This window comes from Pelophylax lessonae (genome assembly GCF_965119305.1).
Source record: "Pelophylax lessonae genome assembly, chromosome: 4".
Lineage (NCBI taxonomy): Eukaryota > Metazoa > Chordata > Amphibia > Anura > Ranidae > Pelophylax > Pelophylax lessonae.
This window is the reverse complement of record NC_138771.1, coordinates 325,057,300-325,083,167: the sequence shown is the minus strand read 5'-3', so window position 1 is coordinate 325,083,167 and position 25,868 is coordinate 325,057,300. Positions and strand designations below refer to the sequence as shown.

Below are 25,868 nucleotides of genomic sequence, written 5' to 3'. Positions count from 1 at the left end.
AAATGAGCTTGTGAGGAACACAAAGCACCCTTTCACCACCAAACTGCTTTTCTTAGTGCTTCTATCACCTATGCACACTTTGATTTGACAAGATACTTTGCAAATAGTCCAGTTGGTATAACGATAGCTTCATTTTAAAGGATCGATCCAAATATAGATTACTATTATTAGGTGTGCATTATAAATGAAGCGCTGCTTCTAATTTTAGATTAGTACCTTCATCAATAGAGCCACACGTTTTGTTATATTGCCCTATAGCCATGCACCTAATGATTAACTAGTCTCGGGGATTTTGCTGCATATGACCTCTGCACAGCGTACATTAACCCCTTTTCCTTGACTTCACAGGAGAAAAAAAACGGAGAGCTTTATTTGACATTTAGCCTAGGGCAGGGAGAAGATTGGTAATTAGTTTGGAAGCAGCAAAGGTCATTAGAGAGGTGAGGATGATGCGCTGGACTGGCTGTCAGTGTACTGCTGCGCTCGCCCCGTAGTGTAATGCAGCGCTGTACTCGCTGTCAGTGTACTGCTGCGCTCGCCCCGTAGTGTAATGCAGCGCTGTACTCGCTGTCAGAGTACTGCTGCGCTCGCCCCGTAGTGTACTGCTGCGCTTTACTCGTTGTCAGTGTAATGCTGCGCTGTAGAGGTCCGATCCTCGTCCTGTGCTGCAAGCATCCCATTGGCTCGCTCTCTCAATGAATGTGTATACAAGGCAGAGCTGAGCAGTGTGCTCACTAAGTGCTCAGCACAGACAACGTCTGCACTTCCCAGGTAGCTCCACTTGCTGCGAAGCTGTAGACACATCTGAAAACTTCCAGGCTAGAGGAAAACTATACTGGGGCTAACATGGACAGGAATGAGCCTTATATATGGAATAACTGAGACTGCAAAGGGAAGGAGCATCATCATCCTCTGGATCCAAAGGGCATCCCATCATTTTGTGTTTCTGGATGCAGGACTAAGAATGAGGACTGTGATCAGCAAGTGGTAATCCTAACATGCATTTAGGACTTCCCTCTGCACCCTCACTGCAATGGTAAGAATCATATCCCTTGTGTTATACTGTATATACCTTCTGTTTGATATTTCTGCTGGCTGCCTGTCAAAACTGCAGCATCTTCTGTCACCCATGTAAAGGAGATCTTGTGTATCTGTCTGCAATATAGCCTTTATACAGAATTTGTACTGTAAAATCTACTTTATTTCATTTCCCTTTAAAATACAACTAAGGCTGGCCATACATTATAAAATGTTCTTGTACAATTTTCCCATATATAATACAAAGCACTTTCAATTTGAATGTAATCAAGCAAGCTCTTGCACTCAGTGCTGGGACAAGGTTATCCAGTGCCCAGGGCGAAGATGCCAAATTGTGCCCCCTCCCCTTCCCTCAGGGTTAGGGTCAGAGCGCCCCTATCCATGCAATAAACCATTATGCTCAGGGCAGCTGTCCCTTCTGCCCTGCTTGCACTACATAGTTGAAGGTAAATCTAAAGGAAATTGGACAAGAAAATTGTATAATGTATGGCCAGCTTAAGTCAACAAAATGTAGCCTGGAGCCATAGGGTGGTGGTATGTGGGTATTGGAGCACAGAGAAGCAAAAGTCATTACCTAAAGCAACCGGTCTGGTTTGGACTCTATGACATACTGCAGGTATGGAATTTGATAAGTTGCTCTGGGCAACACATTACTTTTCTCTACTGCAATTTTTAGAACTCAGATACAACATAGCAAAATGTACTTTTTTTTCAGTAGGTAGAAGTGGTGGTAATACTCCAATATGCCTCTGATCACTGGCACTGGCCATGTGTTTGTGAGCTGTTAAGGCAACTTTATAGCTTTTTATAGTAACACAGTTTGTGCTTAAACTAAGATCTTGTGCCAGTGATTAAAAAAAAAAAAAAAAAAAAGAAGGCGGAATTCAAGAACCTTTATATCTCTGCAGTGAAATCTCTAAAAGCATCTGGTGTCAGGGTCTGTGTCACTGGATAAATAGCTAGAAACCAGCTGAGTATCAGCAGGAGTCAAATCTATGGGAAAAGAGACGTAATGAGCTTCTCTAGTTCTTCAGCAGCAAATGTAGGATATAATTATATATATGTATATATATATATATATATATATATATATATATATATACATATATATATATATATTATACACATACATATGTATACACACATATATATATTATAATATATATATATATATATATATATATATATATAAATATATATATATATATATATATATATATATATAAATATATATAAAATTAAATTAAAATAGAGACATGTGGTAATCAGGTGACACAAATAGCCATCTATATGCTATAACGGAAAAGCAAAATGATCCGCTCAGCTTATATAAGTACAGCACTGTTTCTGGGTAAGACAGGATGGAAGTTCCAGTATTACATGCTTGTTTCTCAAGGTTAAGCAAATTATCAGTGTGTGTGAACTGTAGTTTCTTTAAAACAGGTCCTTCTTTTCTACAAAGTAATAAAATGCAAACTACTCAACCTCTTTAAAACAGAAAACACCTGCAGACTTAGCAGATAGTGGAAAGCGCAATGAAAATGTGCAAATTGCAGTCACTCATGGCAACCAATCAAAATTCCCTTGATTGTAGTTACACCACTTATGAGATGATTTTGGATTCTTTTCTTTTGGTTGCCAGATTTTACACCGCATGATCTTGGATCTTTGCACTATACCTTAATGAGCCCAATATTGTTTAAAGGGAGTTTGTCAGAATAGAAATAGGAGAGCCATCATCGCTGTAATGAAAGTCCAATTTTTAGGGTTGTCATCCTTATCATTCCTTTACTTTTGAGTGAGCTATGAACCTAAAACAAGTCAGGTGCAAATTGGATGTACCCAGTGTTTCCAAAATCCAATTTCACTAACAGATCACAGATTTCCTTATACAGGTACCTGTAATTAAAAAAGAAAAAATGTGTAAAAGAGTTCCTATGTAAAGCAAAGTATGCTGGTCTAAGTTTGAAATAGGTTATTGGAGGGACAGACCCTCTATCACAACCAACACTCAGTGTTCCTCAATCCTATTCAGTTTTCCATCTTTTTAGGCATACAACTCTCTCTCTCTCTTTTGTAATACAGTAATCCCCCGCTCCATCGCGGTTCAGTTTTTGCGGTCCCGGTAATTCGCGTTTTTTTTTGTAATGTTATTTTACTATATAAATCATTAAAAATGAAAGATTTTTGTGTTTTTCATAGCTCTTGCTCTGTCTCTTAGTATCTTTTATGTGTTTAAATAAGTTTCTATTGTTTTAAAAGTGTGTTTAAAGACCTTAAAATGCTTCTACACGTACAGTGACAGTAAAATAAACATGCCTACAATGCATTTTAATAGGGTTTTTCTATTTCGCGGAATTTCACTTTTCGCGGCTGGGTCCGGAACGTAACCCCCGCAATGGAGGGGGGTTTACTGCATATATATATATATATATACAGATGGTCCCCAGGTTACAAACAAGATAGAAGATAGGGTCTGTAGGTTTGTTCTTAGGTTGAATATATTTCTCAACAGGTACATTTTTTAAGCTTAGCTCCAGCCAAAAAAAAAAACTGTTTACGTTTTTTTGGATAGCATAGGGAAGGGGTTAACACCCCTGTAATGTTAGTTTTGCTGTCTATGTCCCCGTTCAGAAGATTTCACCTCACTTTCTACCCCCGTGACAATTGGATTTTGAAAATTTTGTGTTGTTGTGGAAACAAGGATTGGTGATAAAACTTCATTGGAGACACCTTTTTCCTATGAGAACTCTTATAGGAGTGAATTTCCATTCCTAGGGATAGATTTCCTCTTACTTCTTGTTGTCTCCCTCTTTAAGTAGGAGTCGTTAGTAAGTTGGATGTTTGTAACCCAGGGACCACCTGTATATATATATATATATATATGTGTATATGTATATGTGAATGTACAATGTATATGTAAAGCGCTGCGTAAATTGACAGTGCTACATAAGTACCTGAAATATATATATATATCTATATATATATATATATATATATATATATATATATATATATATATATATATAGATATATATATAGAAATAAAGGTACTATTTAATTGCTTTGTTATAGTTCATTAAAATTCTATTTACCTTTCAGATTATGACAATTGTTCTTGTTAATATAAAGAAGAACTGGTATAAAAAATAAAAAAACTGGTGGGTCTAAATGTTCATTGTTTGCACATTATACTCCGTATGGTAGAGGAAGTGTGCTTTAGTAAGTTTTACAGTGAAAGCTTTCCCTTTGCTCTATATCAGAAAGTTTGGAGGTATGCTACAAATAAATGAATATGATGTACTAATTCACCATTATAGCAAAAAACTTAAAAAGAAGACACAATGGGGGAGAATTACTAAAACTGGTGCACACAGAATCTGGTGTGGCTATGCATAGTAACCACAGCTGCACCAGATTTTGCACTCTCCAATTTTAGTAAATCAACCCCAATATTATTACCAGATTGTTAACAGTCATTTCTTCTTCAGGAGTGGGAATACAGTTTTACCTACATTCACACTAAAGTCACTAGGAGGTTTTTCAAGTCCACTCCAATTGCAATAGGTGGCAGTGAGTGTTTACAATCCTGTTGTTGTTGGTTAATATCACATCGGAACCAGTGTACCCGTATAGGTCAGTCCACCAAAAACAGATATTTCAGCTCTTGTTCGATGATAGAACGTTAAACCACATACTGGTTCCTTCAGTCTGTTGTGGACACTGGTGGGAAGATCCCTGTTTTAAATGTTAAGGATTTACACAGTTGACCTGGCCATTATGAAGGGGGTTCTGCATTCCACAATTGATTTTTTTAAATTATTTTCCCATTAAAGAGAATACAACATGATGAGTGGGAACAAGTAAAGGTAACTAGAAACACCCAAAAAGTCTAAAGGTGGGAAAAGAAGAGAGATATCGTAGCTGGATTCTAAGTCATTTGGTTACTTGATGGAAAAGCCTTTTTATTTTTCATGCACACTTTTCACAATCAACTGGCAATATTATTTTGCATTTCAACAGATTCTAAACTAAAAGAAAAATTAGAATTTTAGCACAATAGGCACACACCTTCACATACAAACTGACTGCAGCAAATATTCAAATGATTTAGTGTGTGTAGTATATGGTCCCTAATGCCCCATACACACGTGCAGATTATCTGCAGACTTTTGTCTGCAGACTTACCTTTTCTATGTAGTGCAAGGGCCTGCCGGATTGCATACAAATTGAAAGTGTTTAGGTTTGACCTCATATTATATGGTTTTGGTAAGTCTGCAGACAAAAGTCTGCAGATAATCTGCACGTGTGTATGGGGCATTAGTTGAGCTACATAAGAATACATTTGCTTCTCTCTATCAAGGGTATCAAATTAAATTACATTGCGGGCTGCATCTGCGATACGCTTGCCTTTAATGGGCCGGTTGTATTTGTACGACTATAAAAATGTATCTACTCTTTATCTTTATAAATAATTGCCTCTACATTTGCTTGTTACTGGTTTCAGCAATAACTTAAGACTTAAGCTGTGAAGGGCAGGTGCACATTGGCATGGAACCCACTCACACTCCTGTAGCAGAGACGTGTCTCTCCGCAGCTGCATAGAGAAGCACAGGATCTGGCAGAGGAGTTCTGTCCTCCTCTCTGCTGTTGTCTCCTGAGACAAGGTGGAGGTGGATACATGGTGATGCCGCAGGTATAGGAGAGGTGTGAGAGCCACATGAAATGGCCTGGCAGGCTGGATTCAGCACAAGGGCCTTGCGTTTGACACATGTTGTACACGAAAATGTAAATTAAAATGTGCATACCAATGCAAGTGTTTGTAATATATGTAGGGTGTGTGTTTCCTGGTGCCACTGTTGTATGTTATTTTTTGCTGGTGTCACAAGGTTCTGTATGCATAAAAAGTGACTATTTATTGGTAGGATGTGAATTTTATAAGACACTGCAAAACCAAACCTTCTCATACACACAGGTGTTATTTGGCATACAGCATAAATTGTGGGCATATTTCTATGACTATCGGCTGACTTCATTCAGCTAGTCTAGGCTCGGGAAAGATCCTGACTATATAGTCCGGATCCACCCAGAAGCCTGGGCTGGCACATGGCTCAGCCTCTCAGTGATCTGCTGAGAGCCTGAGCCAGCCCCTCCCTCCCTCTTCATAGCCCAGCGCTTCAGTAAATGCTGGAGGGGAAAGCAGAGAGCCGCTGACTGACAGTCACGGCTCTCTGTTCAGAGCGGAGGGGGAGAACTGATCAATCAGCTTTGTTTAAGCTCTCACTGCAGAGCCAAGGGGGGACAGACGTTGCATTTATCTAGGTAAATATGATTGTTTTTTTTTTTTAAATCCCAAATTTCTCTTTTAATAATGAATAACTGTATGCTCCTGTACACTGGTTTATGCCACTACTTGCATAAACCCAAGCAAACTGTCTGCGTCCAGGGTTGTACGCCCATACATTTGTGTGAGTTTACGCAAGCAGTGCCATATAACCACTTAAGCTGCAAACAGCCTTCATTACTGTGGTCAGCTGTACATGGCAGTTGTGTATCCTGGGAGCAGAGCGATACCCACAATTTATGTTAAGTAGCCTCATGCTTCTATGTGCAAGGTGTTGGTGAACTAAAGTATGTCAGTCAATGTAAAGTGACTAGATGCATTAATTTCACGTCCTAGTTCTCCTTGACCATACTGTCACATGCCTTTTGGAACACCCCGGGAGTCCTGAAATAAGGGGCTCTCCAATACACAGGAGTCAACACTGGTAGCATAAAGGGCTGGCCTGCCTCCTCCCATATCCCCATTGGTCACAAAAGTGATCCTTCATACTGAGGTACAAATAGGGAGGTATTTGGGAGGATTTGCAAGCCCCTAACATTACCAGGAGGTATTGAAGTTTGTAAATGTGAGGTTTTTTGACCCTTTAGGCACCTTTAGGCACATTATACTTGTGCTCACTTGACTTTTTTTGCCATGTGTTGTTAATTTGTACAGCCCCTTGAATAACTGTCTATCTGTAGATCTACGAAATTAAAGAGAATTTTTTTTTTCACGTACCTTGCTGGAGATTACATAGCTACTGATCTTTTGCCAAAGTTTGAAGCCAATGCTAGGTTTGGGGAGGAAGCATTTTGGCCATTGTTAGCAATATAAATCAATAAGGCTTACGTTTTCAGTGCCATTTTATGTACTGTTTTACTTTTGTCACAAGTTGTTCTTGTACGTACAACAAATAGTCTCTCCTAAGCGGATCTACCTGTACACTTAATCCTCTGTTTAGTACCACTTGCACTCTTTCATCATGGTACTTCCTGTTTTGTAGACTTTTCAGGGTTTCAGTATGGAGTAGTGTCCACTTGTATTGTTTTACAGCCAACTATTCACATTATATTAGGTTTATTTTTGGTTATAACATTGATGTGTATACAATTTGACTAGCTGACTTTTCCCTATAGTTATGGACACTGGCATGCTTTTTCTGCTACAAGAAATATCTGATTAAATATAGTTGTCATGTACACCGACATGAAGGATGCTTACATGGGCTTTAGTAAATGCTTTCTTCCTTACCAATGTTTCATTATACAATAAAAAATGAGTTTTGTTTCTTGTTACTTAAAGCTGAACTCCAGGCAACGAGCTAAGCACACAGATGAAAAACATAAAAGAGAGCTGTTTTACTTGGAAAAAATATTTTTATTTATACAGTGCTGACAATTTATGCAGTGCTTTACATATTGTACATTCACATCAGTCCTGCCCTCAAGGAGCTTACAATCTAAGGTCCTTACTTCATAATAGGGCCAATTTAGAGAGGAGCCAGTTACCTACCAGCATATCTTCGAAGCGTGGGAAGAAACCAACACAAGCACAGGGAGAATATGTAAACTCCATATAGGTGGTGTCCTCCTGGTTGTGATTCAAACAAAGGACCCTAGTGCTATTGATTTGGATTTGGACCAGAACAGTCCGAAAATATATATATATCTGCTCCTTCCTAATGTCATTTGCACGCAAATGAATCAACCAAGCTGACACAGACAGTTCAGTCAAAAAGTTCATTCATTTTAATTGATCCTCTTTTGTCCTTATAAAGACTGAGGAAAATCCATTACAGGAAATAGTCATATATAATACGTATAAGCTAGCGATTGGAGTATCTATGTATCTAAGATTTTCTTCCAGGATATGACAGCCTTCTCTTTTGAGTGGAGTCTCTCTCTGGAGGCGCCATCTTGCTTCTCCGAAGGGAGGGGTGATCTAACAATCATTTTTGAGTAAGGAACAAAATGCAGCTGTAACATATATATACACACAGAGTATGCATCTTAAACTGAGATAGGCATTTCACTTTAACCATCAATTTCAGGATTACATCCATTAAATTATAAGAAAGAAACGCTAACTGTTAAGCCACTATGCTATCCATTTGTATTTCTGTCTATCTAGGTTGGAGTTTTTTACCGCTCTGCTACATAGCAGATCCCTGTCTGACGTGGGGAAAGGGGGAGACTTGATTTTTGTCTGCTGCAGTTCAGTACTGCTTGCAGGTCTCCTCTCCACTCCCACCCTCTGACTGGACAGCAGCAGACTGATGAACTCATCTCTCTGTCACACTGCTCTCTCCTTTTCTCTATACATGCTTCTTCCACTGGAACACAACTGATGTGTGCTGGGAGACTGCATATATTCTGTGAATACACTGAACTCAGGGTCTTTTCCTGGAGAGGACTAGTCCAGCCTGGAGGTCACACTGCCCTCCCAGCATTGCTGCTATGTCTGCTGTTGTGAGGTCTCAGATGGGTGACCTGAGGGCCTGGATGCTGGGACCCTGGAACTAAAGAGAATTGACTGAGGGGGCTGTCTGCTGAAGATCTGGGCTGAAATCATTAAAGTAAGCTGTTGATTGGAAGTTGGAATGAGACAACCAGCTGTCCTTGGGCCTTGAGTGAGTACAGACACTTTGAGATATTTTGGGAACCTATGTGCTTTTACCACCCCTCTGGTGCTAGAGATTTAGCCGCGGGTCAAGCTAGTCGTCTACTTAAAGGGACTCTTCTCTTGTGGCTCTAAGAAAGAAATTTATATTTACTACTACTTCTATCTTAAAGCTGAAGTGTACTGTTTGCTACAACAAGCATGGACTTTAATATAGCTTGTTCTGGAGAATAACTAAGTCCTCAAGTTGTACATAGTTCTTGTTTTTGAAGTATCCCTTTCAATCCCCTCAACCCTATCCAAGTTCTCCAAAAATAAAAACAGCACCCCTAGACTGGTCATAGAAGAAAAATATGAATAAGCCTGTGGCGAAGCCCTGTAGAGTATTCCTGTGGGTCCTTAGGGAGTAGTGCTACACGTATATAGCACCATCAATTTATACAAAGTTTTACATATATATTGTAAATTCACATCAGTCCCTAACCTTAAAGGAGCTTACAATCTAAGGTCACTAACTCACATTCATACTTACACATACTAGGGCCAATTTAGACCGGAGCCAATTAACCTACTGGCATGTTTTTGCAGTGTTGGAGAAAATCAGAGTACCCAGGGGAAACCCAGGCAGGCACAGGGAGAACATGCAAACTCAATGGTTGGGATTCAAACCGACGACCCTGGTGATAGGTGGAAGTGCTAACCAGTTAACCACTGTGCTACAAATAGAAGTGTCATTTGAGCTATGTCGTATTTGAAACAAATATAATATTTGTAGCTTTCCTGCCTTAGATGTAGCTGTTTTTTTCACTTTTATTCCTTTATTTTTAGCTAGTGATTCTGCTTGGTTGCTTAGCTTGGTACAGAAAATTAGGAACTAAAATAATTTTTTGCAGTTGCATATATCGAACAAATATAACAAAAAACAGCAAATTAAAATATTGATTGTTTTTATACACTTTACTCCAAAAACTAACCTTTAAAATGATTCCTTCATACACTTCCCGCTAACTTTACCTTGCAGTGTTGCATTCTGAAGAATAAGGCTGGCAATACACCGGTAGAATTTTGTTTGAAAATTTTCATTTTTAGAACGTTTGTTTGATTTTCTAATAGTAGGATCAAATTGATGTACATTTTTGACCATAGTGAAAAAGGAGCATGGTGGAATTTTTTTTTCTTTAATACCAAATTCTAACCGTGAATGTGGATTTAATTTGGGAAAAATTATATATATTGTAACAAAACCTGTTTATTATGTCTGGCATTCTATTTAAAATCTACATGAAATTCTAAGGGTTATCAAACTCAATTAGTTGACTTAATGATGGGAAGAAAGAAGGGTCTGATGAACTGATTTTTTACACAAACGTTTGATCGAAAATCTAGCTCTATGGCCAGATGAGGCTCTGTTTACACTGGTGAATTTTCAGATGTGACATGTGTCGCACAGAATCGCATGTCAATCGAAATCACATTGTTTTCAATGGTGCCCATTCACATCAATGCAACTCAGCACAGTGCGATTTCGGAAAAGGTTCCTGTACTACTTTGGTGTGATTCCAGCATGATTTTGGCCCCATAGAATATACAAACCACATCCAAGTTGTACTACATAATTGCATCTAAATTGGATCGCAGCTGTGTAATGTTTGATCGAAAATCTAGCTCTATGGCCAGATGAGGCTCTGTTTACACTGGTGAATTTTCAGATGTGACATGTGTCGCACAGAATCGCATGTCAATCGAAATCACATTGTTTTCAATGGTGCCCATTCACATCAATGCAACTCAGCACAGTGCGATTTCGGAAAAGGTTCCTGTACTACTTTGGTGTGATTCCAGCATGATTTTGGCCCCATAGAATATACAAACCACATCCAAGTTGTACTACATAATTGCATCTAAATTGGATCGCAGCTGTGTAAACCTTAAAGAGGTTCTAAAGGATCAAGGTTTTTTACCTTCATGCATTCCATGCATGAAGGTAAAAAACCTTCTCTGTGCAGCAGCCCCTCAGCCCTCCTAATACTTACCAGAGCCCCATCGTGACCCAACATTGTGAATGAGAGCCTCGGCTCTCTCCGGGGACTCTCCCTCCTCACTGGCTGAGCCAGTGGCTCCTGCTGCTGTCAATCAAAGCCAGTGAGCCAATAAGGGGAGATGGGGGGCAGGGCTGTGCCACAGCTTTGTGTGTGAATGGACATACAGGGCAGTGGCTTGGGTGCCCCCGCAGCAAGCTGCTTGCTGTGGGGGCACTCAACAGGAGGGAGGAGCCTGGAGCACCAGCAGTAACTCAAGAAGGGCAGGATTGGGGCTGCCCTGTGTAAAACCAAGGCGCAGAGCAGGTAAGTGTAACAGGTTTGTTATTTAAAAAAAAAATGCCTTTAATATCACTTTAAGATTAAATAGCTCTGAAATCAAAGTCTTAGAGGAAAACACTTTGTCAAATCACACAGTTGATTTGCAGCACATGCGTATATCCTGCACTATAGTCAGCTAAAATCAGACCCTCGTTCATCTCTGCTGTAGAAAGACCTGACAGCATTAGGGAATTGTGACCAGCCAGTCAGCAACCTGTGTGCTTGACAAAATGAGTTGGACTTAACACGCATTACCCTCTCATTCAAAATAACATTATCAATTCTTAGTATATAATAGCAGGATAGGAATTATAAATACAGGCAGACTGTCTGATTGAATTGCTCATTGAACACTTTGAAATGATTAAAACTGGAGTTCATACATTATTTCTAATTCATATTCCTCCGGTGGATAATAAGCTGATTTGCAGTTTATGGAATTTAATGTTGGTTCTGAATTTCAATGGCATTAATGCATATATTAAAACTGTCAATGCAATATTTGCTAGTGAGTTACAGATATCAGCTGGTCTTCTTCAGTTCATATTGAGAAGATAGTACTTTGGGCTCTTTAGTTTTCCTTCTTTGCTTATAAAAAAGATAGATAAATCATATCATTCAGATTACTTTATCTGAGCCAAGATGTAATGTATCCACCCCTACCCTGTTATTGCACAGTAAGGGTGAAGCAGCACACAATGATGAGCTCATTTCTCTGTCACTTTGCTTTCTCCTCCTATCAGCATGCTCTTTATCAACACATAAACTAATTGGCTACTTGTACTGCCTCTTCCTCTCACACTCTAAATAGCCATCACTAAATAGGAGACCGTTATGTGGACCCAAATCCAGTGATAGTCCTATCCCAACTTGGCGGTCAGCAAGCCAATCCCCAGCACATGTTCTCCTCCTCCTTTGCAGTCATTGATTGCTAGAATTGCTGGTATCCTAACAATCAAAGATGCCACATGTTTGCCCTGCCCCTAGCATCACTGGAGGATGGAATTGGAACTTCCTTGTATCCAGACCTGCAGCCTGCTTTGTTTCCTGGCTTCTATCCTCTACCTGATGCTAAAAGATACAGTGGGCACTATGATGGGGGCACTCTGATAGGAACATCTGATGTAAGTGGCACACTGATGGGGACACCTATTGTAAGAGGGCACTCAGATAGGGAAACCTGAAGTCAGTGGGCATAGTGATGGGGTACCTGATGTAAGGGAGCACTGTGATAGGGACACCCAATGTAAGGGGCATTCTTATGGGGACACCTATTGTAAGAGGGCACTTTCATAGGGAAACCTAATGTAAGGTAGGGCACAGTGATGAGGATACCTTATGTAAGGGGCAATGTGATGGGGGACATCTGATGTAAGAGGCACCATGATGGCTAGACTTAATTTAAGGGCGTACTATGATAGGGACACCTGATGTAGGGGAGTACTGTATTGAGGGTCTTTTTGTTAAAGTGGTAGTAAGCTTCGCTTTTTATCTTGTACTTACAAGTAAGCCAATAATAAGGCTTACCTGTAGATACAGTGAATGTCTCCTAAACATGCAATGTGTATAAGCTGATGGAGTCAACGACGCATGCACACTGCACTTTCAATGGACGGCACACACGGCCATTTGAATGGCCGGAGCTGGTGAACACTGAAGGAGGATCGGGTGAATATTTAATCCCTGTCAGTGGTGACCAGAGTTGTATAAAGTACTCGAAACCCATACTTGAGTAAAAGTACAAGTGCTCGATCAAAAAGTGACTTGAGTAGAAGTGGAAGTGCTCAATCAAAAAGTGACTTGAGTAGAAGTACTAAAGTATTCAACATTTTTTGTACTTAAGTATTGCAAGTAGTTTTTTAAAAAATTTTGCTACTCAAGTACTGAAAGTAAAAGTACAAGTAATGTAGTTATTAAAGAAAGAAGTCAAAAGTTTGAACATCATATTGGTTTTTATTATTTCAAATGCAGCTTTTATTTATACATACAGTAGCATTTATTTTCATATGCGCTGATAATACACATGTTTTGAGCTTCATGAAACCTGCCATCTACTGTTCTGGCAGTGGTAATTTTTATAATTGTAACGAGTAACTATGCAGCACAAAAAAAAAAATATTGGAGTAGAAGTATTGAAATCATCGAAAAAATGTAGTGAAGTAAAAGTGGAAGTAGGAGAAAAAAATTCTACTCTAGGAAAGTACAGATACCGCCTTTCGGTACTTAAGTACAGTAGTGAAGTAGTTCTACTTAGTTACTATACATCTCTGATGGTGATTGGTGACAGCATGCCTCTGGAAGGATCCGTTTTATAGGTAAGTCTGACATAATGTACTAGTATGCAATATATACTAGCACATTATGGGGTTGATTTATTATAACAGATAGACTGTGCACTTTGCAAAATGCAGTTGTACTCCACAAGTGCATTTGCCCCACAGCGTATTAAATGAGGTGAAGCTTTACTTTATAAAGAGTACTCAATCAAGAGCAAAGAAAAAAAAAACAGATTTTTTGCTTGCACGTGATTAGATGATGAACTTCTGCTCATTTACTAAGCTCTGGAGCAACTTGCAAATGGCAGTGTATTTGCCTTTAGTAAATAAGCCCCTATGACTTAACTTTAATAAAAACACAATAGCTACATATACAGTACTGTGCAAACATTTAAAGCAGGTGTGAAGAAATGCTGTAAAATAAGAATGCTTTAAAAATACAGTGCGTATGAAAAGTATTCAGACCCCCTTAAATTTTTCACTCTTTGTTATATTGCAGCCATTTGCTAAAATCATTTAAGTTCATTCTTCTTCCTCATGAATGTACACATAGCACCCCATACTGACAGAAAAACACAGAATTGTTGACATTGTTGCAGATTTATTAAAAAAGAAAAACTGAAATATCACATGGTCCTAAGTATTCAGACCCTTTGCTCAGTATTTAGCAGAAGCCCCTTTTGATCTAATACAGCCAGGAGTCTTTTTGGGAAAGATGCAACAAGTCTTTCACACCTGGATTTGGGGATCCTCTGCCATTCCTCCTTGCAGATCCTCTCCAGTTCTGTCAGGTTGGATGGTAAACATTGGTGGACAGCCATTTTTAGGTCTCTCCAGAGATGCTCAATTGGGTTTAAGTCAGGGCTCTGGCTGGGCCATTCAAGAACAGTCACAGAGTTGTTGTGAAGCCACTCCTTCGTTATTTTAGCTGTGTGCTTAGGGTCATTGTCTTGTTGGAAGGTAAACCTTCGGCCCAGTCTGAGGTCCAGAGCACTCTGGAGAAGGTTTTTGTCCAGGATATCCCTGTACTTGGCCGCATTCATCTTTCCCTCAATTGCAACCAGTCGTCTTGTCCCTGCAGCTGAAAAACACCCCACAGCATGATGCTGCCACCACCATGCTTCACTGTTGGGACTGTATTGGATAGGTGATGAGCAGTGCCTGGTTTTTTCCACACATACCGCTTTGAATTAAGGCTAAAAAGTTCTATTTTGGTCTCATCAGACCAGAGAATCTTATTTCTCACCATCTTGGAGTCCTTCAGGTGTTTTTTAGCAAACTCCATGCGGGCTTTCATGTGTCTTACACTGAGGAGAGGCTTCCGTCGGGCCACTCTGCCATAAAGCCCCGACTGGTGGAGGGCTGCAGTGATGGTTGACTTTCTACAACTTTCTCCCATCTCCTGACTGCATCTCTGGAGCTCAGCCACAGTGATCTTTGGGTTCTTCTTTACCTCTCTCACCAAGGCTCTTCTCCCCCGATAGCTCAGTTTGGCCGGACGGCCAGCTCTAGGAAGGGTTCTGGTCGTCCCAAACGTCTTCCATTTGAGGATTATGGAGGCCACTGTGCTCTTAGGAACCTTAAGTGCAGCAGAAATCTTTTTGTAACCTTGGCCAGATCTGTGCCTTGCCACAATTCTGTCTCTGAGCTTTTCAGGCAGTTCCTTTGACCTCATGATTCTCATTTGCTCTGACATGCATTGTGATCTGGAAGGTCTTATATAGACAGGTGTGTGGCTTTCCTAATCAAGTCCAATCAGTATAATCAAACACAGCTGGACTCAAATGAAGGTGTAGAACCATCTCAAGGATGATCAGAAGAAATGGAAAGCACCTGAGTTAAATATATGAGTGTCACAGCAAAGGGTCTGAATACTTAGGACCATGTGATATTTCAGTTTTTCTTTTTTAATAAATCTGCAACAATGTCAACAATTCTGTGTTTTTCCGTCAATATGGGGAGCTGTGTGTACATTCATAAGGAAGAAGAATGAACTTAAATGATTTTAGCAAATGGCGGCAATATAACAAAGAGTGAAAAATTTAAGGGGGTCTGAATACTTTTCGTACCCACTGTATATATTTTAATTGTTTATTTTTATCAATTTACAAACTGCAAGGTGGGAGAATAGAAATAAAATCTATATCAAATCAATATTTGGTGTGACTACTGTTTGGCTTCAAACCACCATCGATTCTTACACTTGCACATTTTGAACACTTGCACAAAGGCATCAATTTTGTATGATAAGAGTCAGGTGTATAACTAACCAAATACTGTATAACAAGCAGGTACAAATGATCATCAATTCAATATGTAGCTTGAAGCATAGTTATTACCTGAAAAAGAAACAGCTGTGTGGGAGGCTTAAACCTTAGTGAGGAACAGCCAAACTCTGCTGCTAAGGGGAGGTTGTGGAATACCGCTTCATGTCACAGGTTATACACCATGGCAAGACTGAACATACAAGGTAGTTATACTGCATCAGCAAGGTCTCTGTCAGGGAAAAATTTCAAAGCATACTTCAAGATATGCTGTTCAAGCCCTTTTAAAGAAGTAAAAACATATGGGCAATGTTGAAGACCATAGATGCAGGGGTCGGCCAAAGCAGCAGATGAAAGACACAATATGGTTACTTCCCTTTAACATTGGAAGATATCCAGTACTGCCATTAGCACAGAACTGGGGGAAATCAGTGGGACCCAGGCACAGCAATCTACTGTCCAGGTAGTGGTTTGGCCAGAAGTGGTCTTCATGAAAGAATTGTGGCCAAAAACCATACTTTTGACAACTATGCACAAAAACATGAGAACTGGGGTGCAGAAAAATGGCAGCAGGTGCTCTGGACTAGTGAGTCAAAATGTTAAATATTTGGCTATACTAGGAGGCAGTTGCTTGCCAAAGGGTTGTAAAGCAGTACAATGAGTGTCTGCAGGCAACCATGAAGCATGACGGAGTGTCCTTGCAATATTAGGGCTGCATTTCTGGAGTTAAATATTTGGTCATGCGGCAAAAGCCTTCATTCCACTTCACTAGAACTCCCAAACTACCCCTTCGACAAAGGAATGGGCTGACAAAGTCAAACTGCTTTATGAAATGGAAGAAATTGTAGCCATTAAGAAATAAAATGATATTGTTTTTCATAAAATATGGAGACCTTGGACAGAGTTTATACTGTCTGATGCTTATTCAAACCTCATCACCCATTAGACGATTTGTTGGAATTTGAGTACTACTTTTATAGACAAACTGGACTCTATTTCCTTCACCCCCTGTCCCTCCCTCACCACACACATCCTCAATCCCACATCCCATGCTCTTTATTCTCGCATCTTTATCTCGTTTCTAGGCCCCTTGGTGTGGACTTCTCTGGGTCCATACCTTATACATGTTACAATGGTCTCTTGTGATGTATATCTAGGTTTTAGTATATGGTTTGTACTGGATGGCTTTTGCCTACTTTTTCTGATGCCTGGATGTATTTCATTATAGTTTTATTATGTCACATTTGACAAGCTATTTCATTGTTGCTAATGTTTGCTTAATTAATCTCAATAAAGCTCTTTATTGCAAAAAAAAAAATATTTGGTCAGGATGGATCAATGGTGTCCTCAATGCTGAGAAATACAGGCAGATAATTATCCATCATGCCATATCATCAGGGAAGCGTGTGATTGGCCCCAAATTTATTATGAAGCAGGACAATGACACCAAACATACAGCCAATGTCATTAAGAACTACCTTTAGCAGTGTCCTGGAAGTGATGGTTTGGCCCAAACGGAACCCTGATCTCAACATCATTGAGCCTGTCTGGAATTACATGAAGAGACAGAAGGATATGAGTCAGCCTACATCCACAGAAGAGCTGTGTTTAGATATCTAAGATAGTTGGAACAACCTACCTGCCGAGTTCCTTCAAAAACTGTGTGCAAGTGTACCTAGAAGAAGTAATGCTGTTTTGAAGGCAAAGAGTGGTCACACCAAATATTGATTTGATTTGAATTTCTCTTCTATTCATTTATTTTTTTTACTCGTTTTGTTCATTGATAAAAATAAATGATAAATACTTCTATTTCTGAAACGATTAATAATTCTTTATCTGAAAGCTTTCCTAAACCTTTGCACATTAGTGTATACTATCATAGCACAGCATAGCACAAACATGAGATTCAGCTCTCTGCTGGAATAAAATGTTACTGATTAGACCTCCTTGAATTTTATTTCAATACCCATGCTCTAAATTCTGCTATATCGTGTAACAAGTGGCTGCTTACAAGTCAAACTCAGATACTTACAGCTGAAAATAAATTCACTGATGCAGTGAACAAAAAATATTTTTTTTTTATGTCTACCTAGAGTTCAACTCCACACAGTTCACAGATGCATGTACACTATTGTATATGTCATAATACCATTGCTTTTATTTTGTGATCCAGCTATCTGCTAAAGCAAGGCTATATCTGTCCCATTGATGATTTGTATCTGCAAAGCAGCATAATCCCACTACAAACAGATTCAATTTGATCACCTTTAGCCCAATGTTCCCCACTGAGATCATTTATCTCTGCTGAAGGCTGAAGTCAGAACTCACGGACACCTTGCTGAGCAGAGAAGGTATTTAGGTGTTCATTTCCATCAAAATGCTAAAAAAAACAACAGTTTGATAGAGATAAAAGGAGTCATGCAATCATTCCTGGAAGATAGCAACTGTTTGTTTATAGCACAAATAGACCCTAGAATAAGGTGTCCTATAGCCTGTATACCATGAAAGTAGCGTTCCAGGAAAACAGCTAAATGCACAGTTGAAATAAACATTTTTTTTATTGTTTTTACCTGAAAACGAACCATAGTTTCACAACGCCAATACAGCTAGGTAGGTGACAACAAACGTTTTTTCTACTTTAGTCATTTACATTCTTATGTTACCACTCCATGTCAAGCCTTATCACTGTACATTAAGTCAGGATCATCACCTCTGTCTGGAAAGCAGGGAGCTGATCCAGGAAGCAATAATGCTAAGCGAGAGGAGGGTAACCGAGTAGTGATCGCCCCGACTAACAGAGGTATGTGTCATGATAATGGCTTCTTAAAATTGGGAAGCCTTTGGTCGCTAAAGTGTCTAAATAACCAAAGCTTTTCTTTTTAGTTTTGGATAGAGTAGGGAAAGGCTAAAACTCCAGCAAGTTTACTTTTTGTTACTTGCGTCACCTACATCTTCATAGCTCTTCTTTACCTTCACCAGAGATGCAACAGGAAGTAAAAGGAAATCTCATTTAGATGAGGAGCATTCCCCACATGGCCAACAAGAAGACATACGGAGATCAGAGCCTACTATACGTAAACACTTTCCCAGGACTCACAGCTGCTGCCTATCAACATCAGTTAGAAGATGTGGCCTGCAAAATCAATTTGAAGATATGGCAGGTGTACAATATCTGCCCTTGGGACATACATCTGTGCGGGTGCTTTACTTAATCTCCAGTGCATAACTAATTAATGTCTATGGGTGGCTGTGTGCAGCACCTGCTGGTCCCAGAAAAGTCTTCAAGAAAGCTTTGGCCGTGTGTATAAACCATTTGACATTTGTTACTAGTGCAGGTATCTCTATTAGAAGATCTCCTGTCATCTTCTTGCGTTTTGGTGACATCTTCAAAAGTTTGGCTTTTCCATCACTTTCTGTTTTGGAGGTAAGGGTCACAAGTACCAATGGAGAGGGGTGAAGCTTCCTAAATAGCAATGAAAACCTGACAGGGGGCTCTAATCTTCCCCCACTCTATTTAAAGAAGCTAACTGAAGAAAATGGTTTTAGCTCTAGATACACTTTAAACTTCCTAGCGGTATTCCCGAGCGTGACTCGGGGTTAGATTTTAGAGCCAAAAGCGGTAACCCCGAGCCACACTCGGGGTAGTGCTGGGAAGATCGCTGGATCCTGGTGGGGTTTTACTTACCTTTTCTCCGGGATCCAGCGAAGAATGCGGGCGGTATGCGGCGGCGGAGCTTCCTCCCGATCGTCTGCGAGCCCCGGCTTCCGTCTCCGGCGACGTGACACCCCCCGGCGGCAAATTCAAATGTAAAAACACACCAAACACACTGATACCATTCAAAATAAAAAAAAAATTCACATTACATTGTGCCCTTTCCTGCAGTTTTACTGTACTTTTTATATATATATATATATATATATGTAATTCTTGTGAATGAGCAGCCCAAACCAACTGTGTATATATAAAAATATATATATATATATATATATAAATAATATATGTATATATATATATATATATATATATACACACACACACATACATACACACACATAGATATATATATATATATATATATATATATATATAATAAATGTATACAGTTGGTTTGGGCTGCTCATTCACAAGAATTACATGCAGAATAATGGTACCGCTTTCAGCACCTAAAATCCAAAAGAATCATACCGCCAGGGAGATTAAGAAAGTATACATATATTTATTTAGCTATTTATCTTGAGTTCCACTTGTGGTGGGCTTTTTGGTTTTTGTTGCCTATGTTACTATGGCTTAAAGGATTATATTATCTCAACTGATGAATGTTCAATACACTTCAAAAGCTTCTTAACAAACTATGTGTGATATACTCTTATATAGTGAGTGCAGCTGCATTACCTTGGAGGTCAATGGTTCTGTAATGTGCTATATAATAATTGAATTTTTCCTCAGCACATAGATAAAGGTCCATCAAACAGTGAGATAATTGAGAGACAGAGAATCGAAGAAAAATCAATGTCGCATCATTTAAAGTGAGGCTTTCAATATGAAGATTTCTGTTGAGTTTGGAGAGACAAAATGGGGAGAATTCATATAGGGTGTCAGAGACAAGTTTATGGATTTGTTAGAGTCTAGCACTGAGGTTGGATTGTCCATACTTTCATAGAATCACAGCTGGGATATCTGATGCTGTTCTCTTATACATGTTAATAATTAAAGTGTCATTGCCCTTACCTGGTAATAGATAAATTATATTAATAAAGTGATGTCAGCACCCGATATAAATATCAGCAGCGTGCAATTAGTGCCAATATACCAACACTAGTGTGAATATAAAAAAGAGGAATTGCAGCGCTATAAACAAACAAAAATAATATCTACAAAAGTAATAAATCTCAAATCATAATAAAGTGTCCATCATTGAATCCACGTGAACAAACAAAGTTTCAAATCACAATAATGTGTCCATAATTCCAGTGAAAAAAAGGATTCCAAAGTTGCCCAGTGCGTGATAAAAGTTCAGGTGTCTCCCATGGTGTCTTGCCTTCACCAAACAGTTAAAATGCAAACTCACCAGAAGGTATTGCTGTCTATATTATAGGACAGCAATCTCATGTAGGATATGGAAATCTCTGTTGAGACTGACCAAACCGGTGGCAATCCCGCACATAAAGATGAAGTCAGCAAAGAGCCCAGTGGAATAATTTATCTATCGGGCATGAGAAAGAAATAGATTTTCATTGTGTAGTATTTAATTAAGCCAAAAACATATTAAAATAAAACCACGGTATGACTGGAGCTCACATTAAAAACTAAAACATCAGTACATATGCAGAAAACACTGGTAGTAAGGATAATAGAAGGTCCATAAAGTACATAAAAATGACCAATACACCTACTGTTAGTGCCGCCAACCTAGACCTTTGATGGCGGCGGGACCTCAGGCATAAATCTCTGCTCAATGGCCGTTTCACGCCAAGTGCATTATCAGGAGCTCAGAGAATATAGCCTTTGGTGTTATATATATATATATATATATATATATATATATATATATATATATATATATATATGTAGTCCTCAGCTTATGCTGGATTTCCTTGATTGGGGACATAAAACACATAAAATACAGCAAAACATCACTTCCTGTTTCGCCGTCATCTTATTGGCGTAATTTCCGGTGTCAGTGTCATATTGCTGTAAACCAGCAACATGACATACGGTCTGGAGCCATTTTCTAGAGAACTATGATGGCGGTTTTTTTATCCCATAGCTCAATTCTATACAGTAGCATAAAAAAAAAAGGGCCAGACTGTCACAATTATAATAAGAAGCTTCTGTTACAAAAAAATCTGACCGTTATGTTAAAAGCGAACTCGCAAAATGTCGCTTCCAGTTTCGCCGCCATCTTAGTGACGTAATTTCCGGTGTCCGTGTCATGTTGCTATGCAGCACCATGACATCCTGCCCAGCGCTATTTTATAGAAGACCATCGCGGTGGTTTAACCCTCTCACAGCTACATTATAGTTATAAGAACAATCTATCAAAAGGGGACAAACATGTTAAATTTAAAACATACTGTATGTCAAAAATAAAATATTTATATATTTCTGTGTACAATCTAGTGTTATATAAGGCCTGTATATATTCACATAACTAATCTCTACAGAAGAGTACTATGTGCAGATATACAATATAAAATTAAAAAAATACAAAAGTATAAAAAATATATATATATATAAAAAAAAATTTAAATTTTTTTACCGTCCTCAGGAATATAAGGGAGGTCTAACAGTAAACTGGATGAGATGTCAAATGTTACCAGATTAGCTCAACTGATGTCTATAAAAGAGTTGACATCCCACTCCACATTCAGCCCCAGAGGGATGTAACATTTTATGTCATATAACCATTTCATCTCTAGCTTGGAAATCTCGCTAGTATGGAGATATCCCCTCCAATGGGGTTTTAATTTGGCTATGCCTATAAATTTGAGGGAACTTAGATCCCTCCCATGGCAGGTTCTATATTGAGCAGATAAGCTATGATGTCTATTACCTTTTCTTATGTTATATACATGTTCACGTAGTATAGCTCCTGGTAGTCCTGCCCACATATTGTTTTTGACAAGGGCATTCCAGGAGATACACTACGTATCTCCACGGGAGGGATCCCCCGTTGGCACCTGTCGTGTTGCTGGTTTACAGCAATATGACACGGACACCGGAAATTACATGAATAAGATTGGCGTGAAACAGGAATTGATGTTTCGCCGTGCTTTATGTCCCCAATCAAGGAAATCCAGCATAAGGTGAGGACTACATACATATACATATATATATATATATATATATATATATATATATATATATATATATATATATATATATATATATAGCGAACACCACAGGCTAGACTCTCTGATCTCCTGATGATGCGCTTGGTGCAAAATGGCCATTGAGCAGAGATATATGTTTAGGTCCAGCCGCCATTCTAGGTCTAGTTTGGCAGCACTCTCAGTAAGTGTATTGGACTTTTTATGCACTTTATGGACCTCCTATTATCTTTACTACCAGTGTTTTCTGCATATGTATTGGTGTTTTAGATTTTTATGTGAGTTTCAGTCTTACCGTGGTTTTATTTTAATAGGTTTTTGGCTTAATTAAATACTACACAATGAAAATCTATTTCTTTCTCATGCCTGATGATTTATTCCATTGAACTCTTTGCTGATTTCATCTTTATGTGCAGGAGTGCCAGCGGTTTGGTCAGTCTCAACAGAGATTTCTATATCCTACACGAGACTGCTGTCCTATAATAAAGACAGCGATACCTTCTGGTGAGTTTGCATTTTAACTGTTTGGTGAAGGCAAGACACCATAGGTGACACCTGAAATTTTATCACGCACTGGGCAACTTTTGATTTATTTTTTTCACTGGAGTTATGGATACTTTATTGTGATTTGAAACTTTGTTTGCTTGGATTCAATGATGGACACTTTATGATTTGAGATTTATTACTTTTGTAAAAATTCTTTTTGTAATAGGGGAATACTTACACTGTTAGGCTAGTCATAGGTGGCTCAAATTTTGGCACTTTTCAGCTTAGTGTTAGGTGAACTGTCCAGGCCGAGCAAAAGTTCGACCCGAACATCGCCTGTTCGCGGACACCAAAATTTCATGTATGTCCGGCCCCCTTGTGATGTCACCAATCCAGCACGCACTGGTCGGTGATGTCACGAGGGGGGTGGGGTCACCAGGTGACATGATCAGGTGTCCTTGTCTCTTACCTATTTAGGAACTGTTAGATGGCAGAGGAAGCATTCGGTGGTCTGCCGTCGACGAGTGTGAAGCCTTATTTTTTTTCTTGTTTTGAATCCAGGGATGCAGCGGGTGTCGTGACTGAAGATTGATCTACATCAGAGGACAATGTTTTTTATTGTTTATTATTTATTTTTTTATTTAATAAAGGACCCTGCAGTTTTTTTGGTGAATGAGTAGGGGTAAAAAGTACCCCATTCTCATTCCCATGGGGGGCGGGATCTGGGGAATCTTCCAGATTCCGATAAGCCCCCTGCCTGAAGACCCTCCCAACCACCATCCAGGGTTGTCAGGAAGAGGCCCTTGTCCATATCAACATGGGAACAAGGTACTTTGGAGGGCCCTGTCCCAGAGCACCTACCCCCCCCCCCTCATGTTGAGGGCATATGGCCTGGTATGGTTCGCTTTTTTTAAAACATTTTGGCATGATATGGACAGGAGATTTTATTCCTTATTTTTTTAAATAGCCAGGTGCCGGTAATTGGTAATTGCGACTGCGAGTCAATTTAAATGTGATTTTTGCTGCAGCAGGTTCTATACATGCTACAGATGTGCTACTTTACAGGCAGACTAATGAGACCCCCATGTATATATTTAGAGGAATTTTTCATTTATACTGTTTCACTTGAAGCCTCATTAAAATAACTGCTCCTTTAGAAACAATTGTTTAAAAAATAAAACTTGTTATGGCCAATAACTTGCATAAAAGCCTACAAAATGGGGACTTTTGATTTCTTATGTTCGGCTCCCAAAGACTTCAATGGAGTTCCTGGTTTGGGGCAGATTTCCCGAACAGGGGGGTGTTCGGCCCATCTCTATTTCTGCTGAATCTGGCAAAATGTAAGCCAAGGGTAGCTCTTCAATTGAAGCCAAGGGTAGCTCTTCAAACACGTCGAAAATTATTTATCGGCAGAGCTACGACTGCATCCTATCAGATATAGTCACTTTCAGCAATGCTATTGTATTCAGGTGACCTGGACTGATAAGGATACCTAAATACAACACCTACCAATAGAGATTCCCCCCATTGACACTGTTTGATGTGGATGGGGGGTTTTATTGATTTTTCCTTTATCATCCCCCTGGCTGATTCAAAGAATGTGTATGGCTAGATTTAGCTTAGGCCTGGGCTACACTAGTAATTACTTTTTTTTTTGCTACTGAGAAATTTAACAGCTTGTTTAAAGTAATCTTATTAGTACAAAGTACAACAAAAAACTTGTGTGGGTTATCTCATTAGCATCACATTGATTTTAATGCTCTGAGGTGAATGCCTGAAAGTAGTTACATCTAGTATCCAAGAGATTTAATTGCCTGTGTTGTCCTCTAACCCTAATAGGCCTTGATGACTATAGTAGAGTACTATAATTGTAATGCAGTGTCTGTCATTATAAGGATGTCTATACAATAAGAGATTGTTGGACAACACAAATGACTGAATTGCACAAAAATCCCGTTATGAATAGTAGCCTTACAATGTAGTAGAACCGGGTTCAAGGACACTATCTTCCTGCAGTCTGTACATCTTCTTATGTAAATGTACTTCAAGCGCTTGAAATGTTTCCTTTGTCAAAAAATATGAGTAGCTAAGGAGCCAGCGTTAAACATTCTCAATTTATTCATTGCTTCATCATTCTGATTTAATCTGGCTTCAGCCCATTGGTCCAATATTGTGTACTATACTTGAGACATTGTAATCTCCCTTTAGTGGAGGGGGGGGGGGTTGCTGCACACAGAAGACTTTTTATCTTAATGCATGATGTTGATCAGCTGAAACCTGCTGACAAATTTATGCTGCGTCCGATAACATCAAGGGTCAGCAGGGGGTGTGTGCATGCACACCCATAAACGAGGAAGTTCACTGAGACGTACAGGTAGGTCGCAGTGCCTGGCTGTGCCACCCACTCACAATAAATGTATTGTGAATGGGTAACAAGTGGTAAAAAAAGTACACATATAGGTGGGTGGAGTGAGGAAAAGCTCTCCTTTGTTGTAGGCTAGGGGGCCCATCTTACTGTATGATCTTACATACGTTCATGTTCAGAATGGCTTTTGTACTATGTAAAGAGTGGTGTCATTTGTTAGCACTACAGTATATGAGTAAGTTAAATAGTGAGTCTGAGCATGAAGACCAGCTGTTCTCTGATGAGAAGAAAGCAGGAGGCCAACTG

General features: G+C 39.2%; 1 protein-coding gene across 3 annotated transcripts in view; it reads left to right on the top strand.

Annotated features, from left to right (window-relative positions):
• Positions 1-689: 689 nt before the first annotated feature.
• Positions 690-25,868, top strand: part of HTR4 (5-hydroxytryptamine receptor 4) — a 730,224-nt gene continuing 705,045 nt past the window's right edge. For 2 of the 3 annotated variants that reach the window (XM_082253258.1, XM_082253260.1), the window contains exon 1: positions 691-1,036. The gene's annotated coding sequence lies outside the window, so the exon portion shown is untranslated. Of the gene's footprint in view, positions 1,037-25,868 lie in introns of all 3 variants that reach the window. The other variant, XM_082253259.1, reaches the window with a different exon arrangement.